Genomic DNA, 19,235 nt, shown 5'->3' with positions numbered 1-19,235 from the left:
CCAGAGAGAGAGAGTGGATGTGTGCATGAGTGGACAATGTGATGGACAAACACCTGGCCCTTTCCCCGCATTGTGTCTAGTACTGACAGGACAGGCTCTCGTCTCCTGTTACTCTGATTTGGAGTAGGTGTGTATAAGAATGCCTACAACTTTATTAGTTTGCCAGTGGAGATGCTGACTTTAATTATTAGAATTACTACGAACTGTTGCCAAAACAAAATGACTTTTTTTTGTTCTTTATTTCACCTTAAACAAATTCTTGTACAGTGGAACCTCGGGTCACGACCGTAATTCGTTCCAAAACTCTGGCCGTAAACCCGATTTGGTCGTGACCTGAAGTCATTTCCCCCATAGGATTGTACGTAAATACAATTAATCCGTTCAAGACCATACGAACTGTATGCAAATATAAATATATTTTTTAAAAGATTTTTAAGCACAAATATAGTTAATTATACCATAGAACGCACAGCGTAATAGTACACTAAAGGTAAAAACATTGAATAACACTGAAAAAACCTTGAACAACAAAGAAATCTAACATTGCAAGAGTTTGCACTATAGCCTTACGAACCGCTCGCTGTAAACACTTTAATTAATGAGTTTAAGCACATGGAAAAAATGAACATTTGAAAAATCCATAATTTAATAAACCACCAAGAAAACTAACATTGCAACAATTCACGCTACGAACCACTCGCTGTGAATATTTTTTTTTTTTAATGAGTTTTAAGCACAGGGAAAAAATGAACCCATTTGAAAAATCCGTAATTTCACAAACAACCAAGAAAAGTTACATTGCAACAATTCACACTACGAATGGAACAACTGAAAAATCTATAATACAAAAACTAACCATAAACTACCAAGAAAACTAACCTTGCATGAGTTGAGTTCTGGCATGAAGGAAGTGAGGAGGAACTGGGTGGAGATGAGGTTACAGTTTTGAGGGAGAGTCTGGCTCCGCGATGGAGGGATGTTCTCCTTCAGGTTTTTTCTCTGTTGTGACTTCTTGAGTTTCTGGTGTTTTTAGCTGTTTAGCTGGTGGATCAGACTTTGCGAAATAGCGGTCTAATGCGACTTGCCTTTTCCTACGCATTAAAATTTTTCGGAAATGAGAGACAACATTGTCGTTTAACATGTTTATCACCCTGTTCGTAACCGCTTTGTTTGGGTGGTTCTTCTCGAAAAAATCCTGGCACTCATTCCATTTTTCCATGATGGCTTTAATCGCATCACTTTTTATAACCACTCTTTCCTCTTCTTCCACAGAGGACTGCTTCTAGGTGAGCAACCTAAAACTATATATATTATATTTTATATATATATATATATATATATATTATATTTAATATATATATATATATATATATATATATATATATATATATATATATATATATATATATATATATATATATATACACACACACACACACACACTAGCAAAATACCCGCGTTTCGGAGTGGAGAAGTAGTGTGTTAAACAAGTTATGAAAAAGAAAAGGAAACATTTTAAAAATAACATAACCTGATTGTCAATGTAATTGTTTTGTCACTGTTATGAGTGTTGCTGTCATCAAGGATTTGATTATCATTATTTCTTTCAATCAGGTTCGTATTTGGAGGACGTGTTGTTATGAAGTTACATTCCGTGTTTGTCAACCGTTGTAAAGATAACAGGTTTCATTCATCAAAGTGTTCACTACGCAAATCACTACTCGTGAATGTAAGATGTTTAACAGGCATTACCGGTATTAACTTGTGCTAAATGTACCATGGTGTGACAAAAGGGGAGCTGACTGTAAAAAGGCAAGGAGGCGCGTATTTTGAACAAAAAGAGAGAAGACAGCGAAGGATCGGAAAAGTGAGAAGGAAAACTGTTTAAATAAAGAGCTAGGAAAGTGAATGGAAAGAAGCAGCCAGCGGTAAAGCAAGGAAGACTTCGTAATAAGGACAGTTCGGTGCACGTAGAAGGTGTAACAATAAGATTGTAAAACCTTATGATAATGTTCCCGCACGGAGGATTTAGAGAGATGCACTGGGAGAAGTATAATCTGAACCTCTCTACAGTTTTGTTTATTTTCGGTTTGTAATGCTCATCAAATTTACGTATCATCTGGTCCAGTGGCTGACCGTGCATCTCACACCTAGGCCTTCAGAAGTGCTCTGTCTGAATCAACCCACCCCTCAAAAACTAATTTATGGTTATAAAAACCATCTTAATATGCAGAAATACAGTATAAACAGCCGCTGCATCGCAGACAAACCAGGAGTGAACAAGTTCCTTTCTACTGCAGCTACAGCTACGACACACATAAAAAACATCAATAATAACTCATAAACTTGCAATATTATTTAGGAAAATCGCAACATTTTACTCATCAAAAATTCAGATTATTTGTAAACAAAATCCATCCTCCTCTCTTTCCTCAAAAACAGTTCAATTACTCTGTTGTACAGATTATCCGTACACTTCAGTTCCATCAAAAAGTCCCTTTCAATCGCCATCGAAGGTAATGCTGAAAGTCGAACCTGCCCTGTCGTATTTCTGGCATAAGTTTTAATTCGCTTTCGGGCTGAAAACGTCCGCTCGACAGAAGCAGTGTACACGGGAATGGTCACTGCTAAACATACCAATGTGAACAGCTGCCCCATGCTCTCATTCTGATTTTTCTGATGAAGGAAGTCAAGGAGATCAGTGGGAGATATTCTTGCAAAATCATCCATAGCATATATTACAGTCATTTCTCTTTTTAGCCGAGACAGATCAAAAACTGCTCCGTGGCTCTTGTGTTAAACTGGAGAAGGCTGCATGCGGGAAATTTTTCTTGTATTCCCGAAACGTCTGGGGATCGAGGAGCGTGACAAACATCAGTTTTTCATGGTCTTGTATAATATTGTCCAGAATCCAGCCATGGAGTTGGCGGTACTGCGCGCGAGGATCTTGTGCTCGGAGCGCCTGCGGTGCGTTCAGTGGCCTCGCAGAGTTCCTCATATCGGCTTCTATCCAATCAATGGGTCTGAATACGGTGACGTTGCTGCACGCCTGCTAGAGGGCCCTACTGACACCAACTCAAAATCTGATTGGTTGAAGCAACAGTTTAATCGACATTTATTCTGTGTTAGAGGGCCTGCAGAACGGATTGTGAAGTCCTCTCTGCCTGGCAACAAATGATGGCTGAAATGTGATTGGATAAATGCTTTAATATGAAAATACATGTCTGAAAGCAGTACAACCATCAGAAAAGCTATGAAAGGAAGCGGACAGACTATTTGGAATTATTTAATAAGTATTCTTGGACAAAATATTATTAACATCAGTTTGTGATTAAGATATTTTTTTTAGGCCAGCAGAGAAGGCATGACTTCGCCAGGTCTTTAGCATCGAGGCTTTATACCCTGCGTTTTCTCATTAAACTTGTATCTCGCGAATATCTTGTGTGATCTTGCGATGTTCACAGCTTTATTTAAATTTAGCTCAGACCCGGCACTTAAAAGTTTCTCTCGCACTTTCAATGAGGGAGGGTTCCGCAGTAGCTGCACTTATGAATATGCTAAGCACAGTCCTTCACTCGCAAATATTTACCTTATATGGGCAGGCACTCAATTACATGGGAGGCATGATGATGCAAGACACAACTCCACCTCACACGGTGACCGAGCTGCAGGCTATGGCCATATACAGTATATGGACGAAAGTAGGTTCCAATTATGAGCATTACGCGTAGAATTTCGAAATGAAACCTGCCTAACTTTTGTAAGTAAGATGTAAGAAATGAGCCAGCCAAATTTCAGCCTTCCACCTACACGGGATGTTGGAGAATTAGTGATGAGTGAGTCAGTGAGTGAGTGAGTGAGTCAGTCAGTCAGTCAGTCAGGGCTTTGCCTTTTATTAGTATAGATATACAAACATACTTACACATATATACATAAATATATACATATATATACACTCACCAAAAGGATTATTAGGAACACCTGTTCAATTTCTCATTAATGCAATTATCTAATCAACCAATCACATGGAAGTTGCTTCAATGCATTTAGGAGTGTGGTCCTGGTCAAGACAATCTCCTGAACTCCAAACTGAATGGCAGAATGGGAAAGAAAGGTGATTTAAGCAATTTTGAGCGTGGCATGGTTGTTGGTGCCAGACGGGCCGGTCTGAGTATTTCACAATATGCTCAGTTACTGGGATTTTCACGCACAACCACTTCTAGGGTTTACAAAGAATGGTGTGAAAAGGGAAAAACATCCAGTATGCGGCAGTCCTGTGGGTGAAAATGCCTTGTTGATGCTAGAGGTCAGAGGAGAATGGGCCGACTGATTCAAGCTGACAGAAGAGCAACTTTGACTGAAACAAACCGAGGTATGCAGCAAAGCATTTGTGAAGCCACAACACGCACAACCTTGAGGCGGATGGGCTACAACAGCAGAAGACCCCACCGGGTACCACTCATCTCCAGAACAAATAGGAAAAAGAGGCAACAATTTGCACGAGCTCAGCAAAATTGGACAGTTGAAGACTGGAAAAATGTTGCCTGGTCTGATGAGTCTCGATTTCTGTTGAGACATTCAAATGGTAGAGTCAGAATTTGGCGTAAACAGAATGAGAACATGGATCCATCATGCCTTGTTACCACTGTGCAGGCTGGTGGTGGTGGTGTAATGGTGTGGGGGGTGTTTTCTTGGCACACTTTAGGCCCCTTAGTGTCAATTGGGCATCGTTTAAATGCCATGGGCTACCTGAGCATTGTTTCTGACCATGTCCATCCCTTCATGACCACCATGTACCCATCTTCCGATGGCTACTTCCAGCAGGATAATGCACCATGTCACAAAGCTTGAATCATTTCAAATTGGTTTCTTGAACATGACAATGAGTTCACTGTACTAAAATGGCCCCCACAGTCACCAGATCTCAACCCAATAGAGCATCTTTGGGATGTGGTGGAACGGGAGCTTCATGCCCCGGATGTGCATCCCACAAATCTTCATCAACTGCAAAATGCTATCCTTTCAATATGGGCCAACATTTCTAAAGAATGCTTTCAGCACCTTTCTGAATCAATGCCACTTAGAATTAAGGCAGTTCTGAAGGCGAAAAGGGCCTTAAAATTTTTATTAAGAAAATTAAACCTTTTTAAACTGAGGGAAAATATACCAATAATTATTTATTAAGGATCTCTTTGTATACCACATTGTCAGTTTGGCCCTCCAGTTGTAATATGACCAAGCTGTGCGCTGAGCTTACTCTTGAGAATGCAACATACAGTTGGCCATGTGAACAGTAATCTTGTTTCAAATCTCACAGCTTGGACTGCTGCTGTCATAATCGGTGTGAGTTTCATGGTTTGTTTCAATTACGACAGTAAGTGTAGGACTTGTGTTGAAGAGACATTCGGCATCGGTCAAGCGTTGTAAGTATACAACCGGTTTCATAGATAACTTCACATCCAGCTTTTGAGAGTTTAAACATTCATAAACATCAAAGTGAAATCGTCACCTGTCAATCTAAGATGTTTAAGAGGCATGGGCGGTTGTCGAAAGGTGTAAAATATTTGCCCATTTTGGTACACTTGAAAGCGACAACCGAACAATTCACCGGCAGCCTTCAACTCACATGCAGATGCATAGGTGAAGGGCTTAAGCATTTCACTCTTATAGTGCTCCTGTGTAATATAATTATCTCCTGTACCGTCATCAGTCCACACCTTGAACCTGTCCCAGTCATTCAATACATAAGACACAATGTTCCTCCGGATATCAGGAGTGAGACTGATATGGCCGTGCAATATGTAACAAAGAGAATGGAAAAGGTAGGTGCCATCTCCGGGCATGGAAACCACTCGGTAAGAGACAGTTCTTTGATCAATGGTGATCACCTCGATAGACATGTTAATGGGGGTACGGTTGGAATGATAAAGGAAATGGGTACCTGAAAAATGTAAAGTAAGTCTAAAATACCTACACAATAACTATAATCGTAATAAACGAACAATAAAACAGTGAAGAAGCCGTGGATTAAATAAAAAGTCTGTAGTTATCAGCAGGGAGACGTGAATACCGCGGCGAAGCAAGGAAGGGAATGTAGAGACTGAAGCGACGGACGGCCTTATATAGGCAGGCAGCCAACAACGTGGGAGGCATTAGGATGGGGACACAACGCCAGCCTCACACGGTGACCGAGCTGCAGGCTATGGACGTATATATGTACGTAAGTAGGATTCAGTTAGCGTTGGGAACCCACATACCAAATTTCTTGAAGATGGGCCCATAAGTAACAAAGACCGTTGAAAAGTTCAATATGGTGGCCGCCAATGGCAACAACCACCGAAATAAGTACGTACTTTGGTTTCAGATAGCGTAGGGAAGCCGCCTACCAAATTTCGTGAAGATGGGGCCGTAAATAAGAAAGTTCAACATGGCGGATGTTGTCGACCGTTATGACCGCTACGTGTAGAATATCGAAATGAAACCTGCTTAACTTTTATAAGTAAGCTGTAAGAAATAAGCCTGCCAAATTTCAGCCTTCTACCTACACGGGAAGTTGGAGAATTAGTGATGAGTGAGTGAGTGAGTGAGGGAATTGCCTTTTATTAGTATAGATATACCGGTATATATATATAGATTATATATAGAATATATATATATATATATATAGAATATATATATATATATATATAGAATATATATATATATATATATATATATGTATATATATATATATATATATATAGATTTTATATATATATATATATACATATAAATATACATAAATACATATATATATACATATACAGTGATCCCTCGCTCTATCACGCTTCGACTATCGCAGCTTCACTCCATCGCGTATTTTAAATGTAAGCATATCTAAATATATATCACAGATTTTTCAGGGGTTCGCAGATTTCTGTGGACAATGGGTCTTTTAATTTAAAGTACATGCTTCCTCAGTTTGTTTGCCCAGTTGATTTCATACAAGGACGCTATTACGGATGGCTTAGAAGCTACCCAATCAGAGCATGTATTACGATAAATAAAACTCCTCAATGATATACGATGTGCTTCCCGAGCGGTGCATGCTTGATTGTTTGCTTTTCTCGGTCTCTCTCACTCTCTCTGACATGGTCTGTGCCTGACGGAGGGGGTGTGAGCAGAGGAGCCATTTGCACAGAGGGTGTAAAAAATGCTGAAAGACTACCTTCACATTGCTCCATTCTTTATGCTGCTTTATCAAGGGTGCATACTTAAAAAGCCAACAGCACGTATTGATTTTTTGATTGTTTTTTTCTGTCACACTCTCTCTCTCTCTCTCCCTCTCTGACATTCTCTGTTCTCTGACGTGTGCTCCTTTGAAGAGAAGATATGTTTGCATTTTTAATTGTGAGAAAGAACTGCCATCTCTGTCTTTTCATGGAGCACAGTTTAAACTTTGACTAAAGGGTGTTATTTCATGTAAATCCCCAAAAAACAAAACATTTTTTTAATTTTAAAAAAAAAATATTATATTATAATAATTTAAAATATTATTATTATTAAAATTTTTATTATTATTTTATAATTTTTAATTTTTAAATTATTTTTTTTTTTTTTTTTCAAAAATTTTTTTTTTTTTTTTAAAAAAAAAAAAAAAATTTTTTTTTTTTCCCCCCCCAAATTTTTTTTTAAAAAAAAAATTTTTTTTTTTTTTTTAAAAAAAAAAAAACTTTTTTTTTTTTTCCCCCCCCCCCCAAAAAAAAAAAAAAATTTTTTTTTTTTTTTTTTTTTCCCCCCCCTTTTTTTTTTTTTTTTTAAAATTTTTTTTTTTTTTTTTTTTTTTTTTTTTTTTTTTTTTTTTGCAGAAAAAAGGGGGATTTTTAAAAGAAAAAAAGAAACATTTTAAAAATACGTAAAAAATTTTTTGGATTGAAAGGGGTTTTTTTTTTTAATTTTTTTTTTGGGGGGGGTAAAAAAAAAATTTTTGTCATGGTGTTTGTTTTAACTATTTTTAATATATAAATATATATATATAATATATATATATATATATATATATATATATATATATATATATATATATATATATATAAACACACACACACGAACACATATATAAACATATATACATAAAAAATATATATATAAAATATATATATAAAAACACATCTATACATACATATAAAAACATATACACAAATATATATACATATACATATAAAACACATACTGTATATAAAACACACACACAAAATATATAAAAATATAATATATATAAAAATTTAAAACATATTATAAAACATATATATACACATATACATATAAATAAAATATACATTTTTCATAAAATACAATAACTATTAAAAAACAATATAATATATAATATATATACAATTTAATAAAGCTAACATATAATAAATATATCACAATACATGATATACACATATAATAATTACATATATATATATATACACATATATAAATATAATATATATACATATATATATATATAATAAAATATATATATATATATATATACACATATATATATACACACAAACACACACACACACACATATATATATATACATTCACATATACATACATATATATACTGTGGTGTATGGCCCCTTCACCCCGGAATCCCCCAACCCGGCGGTGGACCCCCCCTGCAGTATGGAGATCAAAACCAGCAGGCACCCCAAAATTGGGTTTTATGCACACCCCTGTGGATACCATGGGGCCAAAGGGGGCGCTGCCAGGAGGACAGTTTTTTCCCATACCCCTAAGTCACCCCAGTCACATGGAAAAGGGGAATGCGGTTTTCCCGGGGGAAAAAGGATTTTTGTTTTAAACGGGGGGGGTGAGAAAGGTGAGAGAGGGGGGAGCGCTGGGCGAGGGGCCCAAAAAGGGAGAGAGAGAGCAAGAGCGCCGAGCAAGCAGATAAGGAGAGAGAGAGAGAGAGAGAGAGAGAGGGAGAGAGACACTGGCAAGCGAGCGAGCCAGATAGAGAGAGAGAGGCACTATGGGCGGCGATATAAGGAGAGAAGAGAGAGAGACGCTAGGCGACGAGCAAGCCGAGATAGTGAGAAAGAGAGAGAGAACAACCATCAGCTCAGTTGTGATCATCACATGACGCCTCAGAAAAAAAAATATCCATACTACTCGTATTGCAAAGACATCGCTCGTTTATCAAGTCAAAATTTATTAAAAATTTTTGCTCATCTTGCAAAACACTCGTAAACCGAGGTTCCACTGTATGTATATATATATATATCTACACTAATAAAAGGCAAAGCCCTCACTCACTCACTGACTCACTGACTCACTCACTGACTCATCACTAATTCTCCAACTTCCCGTGTGGGTGGAAGGCTGAAATTTAGCAGGTTCATTCCTTACAGCTTCCTTACAAAAGTTGGGCAGGTTTTATATCGAAATTCTACGCGTAATGGTCATAACTGGAGCAGTTTTTCTCCATTTACTGTAATGGAGATGAGCTTCAACGCGGTGGAGTTTCGTGTGACATCATCACGCCTCCACGTAATCCACGCAGTACATAGAAAACCAGGAAGAGCTCAAAAGCGCTTTAGAAAACATGCATTATATAATTGAGAAGGCAACGAAACAATAAGAAGCAAGTGACATATACAACCATATTCATGAGTTCTGCTACCAGAAACAAAGCACGCGATGTAAGCCTACACTTTAAATTAAGTTCATAGACGGGCTGCCGCTGGCGTTTGTAATTTAGTGCCTGCCCATATAAGGCCATCCGTCAGCAGCAATCCAATAGCAAACTGCCGCGGGTAAATATTCACGGGTGAAGGACTGTGCTTATGGAGAGGAAGATGAGATGGTCAGGGTGGTGTTTGACACAAACTCAGCAAAACTGCGAGAGAAAGTTTTAAGTGCCAGGACTAAGGTAACATTAAATACAGCCACGGACATAGCACGAGATGGCACCAGCACAGCTGGGAACCTTCGATGCATGTACACGCGGCTCACGTGAACTGACACAGTGCACAGATAAAAGGCAACAGTTCCAAAGAGCGCTGAACAAAAACCGAATTACACAATTGAAAAGGCAGCAAAAAATATGAAGCGTCTGATAAGCATATTCATAAATCCAGCTACTGCGGAAACAAAGCACACGGTGGAAAAAGTCAATGTCCCGCTAAAGGAAGACAGTGTAAAAAAACCGTGCATGCAGTGTGTCAGGTCTCAGATAAAGAAGAAGACGAGCTGTTTATTGATGCAGTAAGAAACGAATCGATGAATGAAACCTGTCATCTTTACAACGATTGACAAACACCGAATGTAACTTGAACACAACACATCCTACAAATACGAACCTGATTGAAAGAAATAATGATAATCAAATCCTTGATGACAGCAACACTCAGTAACACTCACAAAACAATACTGTATATTGACAGTCATGTTACGTTATTTTTTAAATGTTCCCTTTTCTTTTTCTACCTTTTTTAACACACTACTTCTCCACTGCGATACGCGGGTATATATATATATGTATATACAGTGGTGTGAAAAACTATTTGCCCCCTTCCTGATTTCTTATTCTTTTGCATGTTTGTCACACAAAATGTTTCTGATCATCAAACACATTTAACCATTAGTCAAATATAACACAAGTAAACACAAAATGCAGTTTTTAAATTATGGTTTTTATTATTTAGGGAGAAAAAAAAATCCAAACCTACATGGCCCTGTGTGAAAAGTAATTGTCCCCTGAACCTAATAACTGGTTGGGCCACCCTTAGCAGCAATAACTGCAATCAAGCGTTTGCGATAACTTGCAATGAGTCTTTTACAGCGCTCTGGAGGAATTTTGGCCCACTCATCTTTGCAGAATTGTTGTAATTCAGCTTTATTTGAGGGTTTTCTAGCATGAACCGCCTTTTTAAGGTCATGCCATAGCATCTCAATTGGATTCAGGTCAGGACTTTGACTAGGCCACTCCAAAGTCTTCATTTTGTTTTTCTTCAGCCATTCAGAGGTGGATTTGCTGGTGTGTTTTGGGTCATTGTCCTGTTGCAGCACCCAAGATCGCTTCAGCTTGAGTTGAGAACAGATGGCGGACATTCTCCTTCAGGATTTTTGGTAGACAGTAGAATTCATGGTTCCATCTATCACAGCAAGCCTTCCAGGTCCTGAAGCAGCAAAACAACCCCAGACCATCACACTACCACCACCATATTTTACTGTTGGTATGATGTTCTTTTTCTGAAATGCTGTGTTCCTTTTACGCCAGATGTAACGGGACATTTGCCTTCCAAAAGTTCAACTTTTGTCTCATCAGTCCACAAGGTATTTTCCCAAAAGTCTTGGCAATCATTGAGATGTTTCTTAGCAAAATTGAGACGAGCCCTAATGTTCTTTTCGCTTAACAGTTTTTTGCGTCTTGGAAATCTGCCATTCAGGCCGTTTTTGCCCAGTCTCTTTCTTATGGTGGAGTCGTGAACACTGACCTTAATTGAGGCAAGTGAGGCCTGCAGTTTTTTAGACGTTGTCCTGGGGTCTTTTGTGACCTCTCAGATGAGTCGCTCTGCGCTCTTGGGGTTAATTTTGGTGGGCCGGCCACTCCTGGGAAGGTTCACCACTGTTCCATGTTTTGCCATTTGTGGATAATGGCTCTCACTGTGGTTCGCTGGAGTCCCAAAGCTTTAGAAATGGCTTTATAACCTTTACCAGACTGATAGATCTCAATTACTTCTGTTCTCATTTGTTCCTGAATTTCTTTGGATCTTGGCATGATGTCTAGCTTTTGAGGTGCTTTTGGTCTACTTCTCTGTGTCAGGCAGCTCCTATTTAAGTGATTTCTTGATTGAAACAGGTGTGGCAGTAATCAGGCCTGGGGGTGGCTACGGAAATTGAACTCAGGTGTGATACACCACAGTTAGGTTATTTTTGAACAAGGGGCAATTACTTTTTCACACAGGGCCATGTAGGTTTGGATTTTTTTCTCCCTAAATAATAAAACCATCATTTAAAACTGCATTTTGTGTTTACTTGTGTTATATTTGACTAATGGTTAAATGTGTTTGATGATCAGAAACATTTTGTGTGACAAACATGCAAAAGAATAAGAAATCAGGAAGGGGGCAAATAGTTTTTCACACCACTGTATATATATATATCCCGCTCTACATACTCGAATAATGGATACTTTATTCGCCATCAATGATTGTTTTGGTAAAGCCATACTCAGTGTATTCATTAGATGAGCGGTAAAAAGTAAGAGCGGGGAGGATGACTCATTGAGGCATGCAGGCTGTAGTCTTGGCGTCAACTCTATCTGAATTGCGATCACATTTAAAAAATATATCTTTTCAAGTTCTATTTAGTCCATATGTGTCAAACTCAAGGGCGCGGGCCACATCCGACCCGCGTGTAATTATATCCGACCAGCGAGATCATTTTATATACTGTATTATTGTTATTAAAGCCCGGGTATATGAAGCGCTGGTAACACAATAAACTACAGATCCCATAATGCAGCGCTTCAGCTGCCTTGCATCAGGGTAACCTGAATGCAATTCAGAAGATACAGAAAACAGCATAATTAAATAAGAATCTGACACTTCAGCGGACGTTTTAACCGTGCACAATCACAAAGTGATTTCAAGTGAAGCTGCTTTTATGGGAGACACAAATGCACCAGTTCACCTTGCCCCACTTTCCCTGTTGCCAAGTACTGTTAAACCAAGTCGTCACTACGGTGTTCCCAAATCGCACTTTGCTGATAAACTGGCGCACTGCGCACTGAGTTTACTGGCGCTTTGGTGACTTTGATGAACAAAAAGTCCGTCTACATGCGGCTCGAACCTTGTGCATGTTTGGTAGCACATATCTGTGTGAGAAGCTCTTTTCAGTGATAAAGACTAACAAAACAGCACACAGGAGTGCGTCACTGATGAGCACCTGCAATCCATCCTGAGAATCTCCACAACACAGAACCTCACAGCAAACAGAAGCGAACCTGTGGCCAAAAAGATGCCAGGCGTCCAGCTCTAAAATGACATATGAGCAAAGACAACTGAATGATTTGATTTGTTATTGCACGTAAGGCGGGAGTCAACCGTTTTAACAAACAGCATATTGCACTGATCTGAAATAGCTGTGTGTGTATATATGTAGATATGTATGTATATGTATATATATGTTTATATATGTGTGTGTGTATATATGTGTATATATATATATGTATTTGTGTGTATACAGTATATGTGTGTGTATGTATGTATATGTGTGTATATATGTGTGTGTGTGTGTGTAAATATATATATATATATATATATGACAACAACACTCATCACTCACAACAGTGACAAAACAATTACATTGACAATCAGGTTACGTTATTTTCAAAATGTTTCCTTTTCTTTTCATTGCTTCTTTAACACACTACTTCTCCTCTTGGCGAGGTATTTGCTAGTCTATACTAATAAAAGGCAAAGCCCTCACTCACTCACTCACTCACTCACTCATCACTTATTCTCCAACTTCCCGTGTGGGTGGAAGGCTGAAATTTGGCAGGTTCATTCCTTACAGCTTCCTTACAAAAGTTGGGCAGGTTTTATATCGAAATTCTACGCTTAATGGTCATAACTGGAAGCAGTTTTTCTCCATTTACTGTAATGGAGATGAGCTTCAACGCCGTGGGGGCTGAGTTTTGTGACATCATCCGCGCCTCCCACATAAACCGCAGTACATAGAAAACCAGGAAGACCTCAAAAAAGCACTGAAGAAAACATGCATTATATAATTGAGAAGGCAGCGAAACAATAAGAAGCGAGCAAGTGACATATACAACCATATTCATGAGTTCTGCTACTTCGGAAACAAAGCACGATGTAAACCTACACTTTAAATTAAGTTCATAGACAGGCTGCGCTGGCGTTTGTAATTAGTGCCTGCCCATATAAGGCCGTCCGTCAGCGGCAATCCAATAGCAAACTGCCACTAAATATTCACGGGTGAAGGACTGTGCTTATGGAGAGGAAGATGAGATGGTCAGGGTGGTGTTTGACACAAACTCAGCGAAACTGCGAGAGAAAGTTTTAAGTGCCAGGACTAAGGTAACATTAAATACAGCCATGGACATAGCACGAGATGGCACCAGCACAGCTGGGAACCTTCGATGCATACAGACATATTCATAAGTGCAGCTACTTCGGAAACAAAGCACGGTGTAAACCTAAAGTTTAAATTATGTTCATAGACACGCTGCCGCTTGTCATGCCTAAAGACGAATACGATATTCGCGAAATACAACTTTTAAGTGCCAGGTCTGAGCTGTTTATATATATATATATATATATTAGCAAAATACCAGCTTACTTGGCGGAGAAGTAGTGTGTTAAAGAAGCAATGAAAAAGAAAAGGAAACATTTTGAAAATAACGTAACATGATTGTCAATGTAATTGTTTTGTCACTGTTGTGAGTGATGAGTGTTGTTGTTGAAATTCCTAGCAGACCATCCACCATCTGTTTGGAGCTTGCACATTCCATTTGCATTTTGGTGGAATTTCTTCTGGACTTTTAGTTTCTTCCATATCCTAAAGTTATGCTTTAAATAGTCAAATACATTTTCTATAATTGTAAGAGAGACTGACTCTCAAGTAGTCATATTCAAAGTACTGACCAACATATATTGTAATCTCTCATGACAGAGTGTCATTCATTTGAATCACACATAACAAATCATAATAAAACAATCTGTCAAACATAACAAAGGTGATTGTAAAAAGACCATATGTCATGTACACAGCTAACCTGTAACTTCAAAACGCATTCTCCTTTTAGATGAGTTTCATTTTGGTTGTTACAACTGTCACTCCTTAGAATTCTCTTGTAAGGTGTAAACCAACTGATTTTTCAAAAACTGTACTCTTTACATTACTCTATTTAATATCTGGTATCACCATTTATTTGTCATTTCTACTTGCTATCTCCTGTCTAAAAGGTGGCAAGGCAGTGGATTTACTCACAATGACATATACTGCAAGTATCACTGCTCACACAGCAGTGCGGATGCCATCCTTGCCGCATAAAGATACTAAAAGCACAGTACTGCAAATCAAGACATATCATCTTGCTGCAGAAGATTATTCATAATTCACAGTTTAGGCCTGTGTGTGAGAAGTGACTGAGTGCAGAATATTTAACCTGCACAACACAGTACAGTGTATTTAAATTAATAGCAGTTTGTTTAAGGGTCCTTAGACTTGCCATCAAAAGTGATAAGGACATAAAAATATATCTTCGGCTCTATACATGCACAGAGACATTTAAATAAAGTACAAGCCTGTTTTGTAGCACAAATGCTGCTGTACAGAGACACTTCCAAGAAATCTATAGGATACAAATGTTATTAGGCAATGAAGGACACAATTGCTAGTGACAATAAATGGCGATCTCCCTAAAACTCCATTATGACATGCATCATTATTGCCAGGATTTATGCTATGGTCCATTTATCTCAATAAACTACTTTAAATGAAGTTAATTTAACACAAATGACTTAATACAAAGTATATAAAAATCAGTAATGTATTTAATTGAACAACTATTTTTTGAGCAACACAGCTTTTCAAAACACTTTTCAAATGAATCAGTGGTATTCACAAATACAGTCTTAAATATTCTAAAATTTTAAAATTAATTTTTTTTTTTATAAAAAAAAGTTAAAGAAAAATGGACTAAAACTGGCCTGTAAAAAATGTGCATTACTAAAAAATAGGCAAACAGTAATTTCTTTAGGACTGTGACAGATTATTTAATAAAAATGTGCTAAATTCATCCTTAGCACATAAAGATAGACACCATCAGAAAGCAAAGTTGTCGATCTGAAGAGACCTTTCATTTGGTATATGTAGGAGGGTCTCCAGACTGAACAAAGTAGTATAGTAAAACTTGATTATCTGTCATTCAATTAACCATCAGACTCCATTAACTCTCAGGAAAAAAAAAAAAACAAAATCATTGTGCGCACCAGTACTTACCTATTTACTACTACTGTTAGGTATTATGCTGCGAGATTTGCACATAGGAACAACTTTCACTTGTGCTAACGCATAGTGTTCTTCCCCAACACCACAGTGTCAGTTACGTAACTTTGGTTATATTATTGTTTCGTAAATGTTCTCTTTTGTTATAATTAATCTATTATATTTTGTCAAAATATTGTATTGTGCAGCATCAGAAAGGGTGCAATGAATGCTATAAGTGATGGGACCGAGTGAAGAGGTTCTACTCTGTAAGAAGCAGACACACCTCTTACGAGATGAGTGAAAGCAGAAGTTAGGAGAAAAGGAAGGTGCAGTGTAAGGAAGTTTTGAGTAGGGAATCAGGAAACAAACAGGAGTGTTTGTGATATAGAGAAAAAAGAATATAAGCGCCAGGAGATAAACTGATTGGTAGGGAAAGCTTTATTTTACTATTTTGGAGGTGTGCTCTGTAACCCAGATAACGGAGTATAAGACAGAGTACCGTTTGTTACGGAACAAAGACTTCAAGTAAAACATAAAACAACCACAGTCCCTCTGAGTTATATTTTCTTATTAGGCTGGTAATTACAATATTATATGAATTAATTAATTTTGTTAAAACTACTGTATATTATATTTTGTTAATATAGTTTTGTTTTGTAAATAAATACTACTATTTGCTAAATTAACTATTGTATATCATTTTTAAAGTAGCTGTTCTGTTATCTGTCTTTTCTCTTATCCGTCGCAGCCCTGGTCCCAATCCCTGATGGATAATCAAGGTTTTACCATATTGGTAAATCAAAAAGGCGGCAGCAGCAACAGCAGTGGTCAAAGTGAAGGGCCCAAGTGCTGGAGGAGTTTGGCAAAAGCATGGAGAAAGATTTCCAGACAGCATTGGAGTAGTAACAGATTTCTTGGCTATCTAAGCTCATGTAATGCAACCTTTGATGGGTATAATGCTCATTTCAAGTAACCGTGGATAGAGATTTAAACTAGTCTCTCTATTATAAAAAAAAAAAAAATTCTGGAAAGGAAAAGCAGGGTGACAAGACGTGATCTTCTCAGAAGATCTTGGAAGACACTTAAAAGACCCGCGAGACGCAAACAACATCAAATAAGAGCATGACCAGCAAAACACTCAGTCATGTAAAGGCACGTAGCACACACAGATCCTGTGCTCTCAGCACATATGAAGCGTATAAGGACAATACGTTCTAGATGAAATGTCGACGACTAAGCAAAGAAGAAAGCAGCGTAGAGAAAAGAGACCCAAAAGCGCTGGAGATAGTGTAATATACATGCAGAGAAGGGTAAAGAATATGAAAGCAGTAAAATTTGAAAGTATTGTAGCATCCCAGCCAGGTTGAAGCCTTATTGTTGTTTTAAGTGACTGTTAGGTCCGATTGAGGGAGGGCGGAGTACAGCACAGAAGACTGATAGCAGAGTATTGATTGATGCGGTAAGGCGGGGGTCCAGACCCCAGGGGATGAGGGGTTGGAGAGGGTGCTAGAAAGTTGTGTTTGGAGTTACAAAGTCAGCAATTGTTCAAGTAAAAATTTTGAGACACTTTATTATGTCAGTCGCTGCAGTATCAAAAAAAAAAATAGTAAAGATTGCATTAGCACAAACAAAAAGAAATAATCAGGACCAGGTGTAATTGAAAAAATAGCAGGACAAAGCGAGGTCAGAAATAAAAGGCAAAGAGCAGAAAACAAAGTCTTTTCGCCTTCACATCATTCAATACACAAAACGTAGATTTACACAATAATGGACCATGCGCTATGAGAATCTGTGGTCCCGCAACCGTTAAAGCAACGACAAGTTTAATTTAAAAAAAAACACAATTCGGTCAGGTGTATATTTATGATTACAGAGAAGCTATGCAAATTTTAACAGGCAACAAGAAAGGTAATGTATATATTCCGCGAATAACATTACACACCAAAGGAGATCTTGATATGCCATTCGTATTAAAATGTTTCCTGTGAGAATAGCTTTTGCTATGACAATTAACAAATCACAGGAAAAAACATCAGAAAAAGTCGGATTATTTATTAGAGAAACAGAAACAATATTCACTCACGGGCAGTTATACGTTGCGTTGTCACAATGTGTCTCCAAAAACGGAATCAAAATTCAATGTGATCTTGAAGAAAAGGTAATTCCAAATATTGTTTTTAATGCTCTTAAAACAACGACAAGCAAAAAGCAGAACAGGCAGCTCGCCAGCTGCAGAAAGACAGTAGATGATCCAACGGCATCTCCTTAGCGTGTGTTCAGCCGCCCCCCCTTAACAACCCAAGCAGCGTTATATGTCCTGCGAGAAAGAGATGTAACCATGCCCGGGGCCGGAAATAAAGGACAAGCATTGTTTTTACAAAAGTTTTTAAGGTAAAAGTGAAAATAATGCATATGTAACAATTCCCATGAAAATAACAATCTCTTTAAATTGTATATCCAGTAAACCAAACACGGGTGTGGGCGAGCAAAGCCCCCTAGTTGAATACATTTTTGACAATGTACAATTCTGTGCATGCTATTTACTTAAGCAGACTATCTTTATAAGTTTTACAACAATAAGCTATTTATAAGGAGATCCACAAAATTCAAAATGGCTTACAAAACATTTCCTTACATCTGTATGCTAATTTGGACTTTTAATGTACTGATAAAGAAACAAATATAGAAAACAATCTCAGGTAGCATTTCAATAATGAAAATACATACCAATGGTAAACAAGATTGATAACCTATGCACTATTATCTCCACTTTATAAATTATTTACATGTTCTTACTATATCATGTTTGTACTTTTAACATTGTTTTCTTAATTTAAAACAAAATTTTACTGTCATCCACAATAATCAGGATTAACCATGTCCAGAGGGGAGATTTAAAAACCTTGCATATGCAAAGGAAGAACCCTGATATGTGCACATGAAGCTTAAAAGTCTGGATTTATAAAAGAAAAGTTGACAGGAGAATGTGCATATATTTACGTAAACCTTGACCCACCTGTAAGCAACATTTTGGAAAAACTGTGAAATGATGACACCCTTGGCCAAGTACAGAAATTCAGCTACATCAGCTAAATGACAACTCATGCACAATAATTTAAATCATTGAGGTTATTAAAAAGTGCATTGACATGGCAAACATATTGAACGTTAAAAGTGATGAATATGATGTATAGACTGTATTTTAGTTACCTTTTAAGAGGGCCAGTGTTGTGTAT

General features: G+C 37.6%; 1 protein-coding gene across 2 annotated transcripts in view; it reads right to left on the bottom strand.

Moving 5' to 3' along the window:
* tnksa (tankyrase, TRF1-interacting ankyrin-related ADP-ribose polymerase a) overlaps positions 1-19,235 on the bottom strand; it is a 171,755-nt gene that overhangs the window by 117,392 nt on the left and 35,128 nt on the right. The window lies entirely within an intron of this gene.

This window comes from Polypterus senegalus, chromosome 4, assembly GCF_016835505.1.
Source record: "Polypterus senegalus isolate Bchr_013 chromosome 4, ASM1683550v1, whole genome shotgun sequence".
NCBI classification, from domain to species: domain Eukaryota; kingdom Metazoa; phylum Chordata; class Cladistia; order Polypteriformes; family Polypteridae; genus Polypterus; species Polypterus senegalus.
Note: the sequence above shows the minus strand (reverse complement) of the source record. Positions and strands in the feature narration are given on the sequence as shown.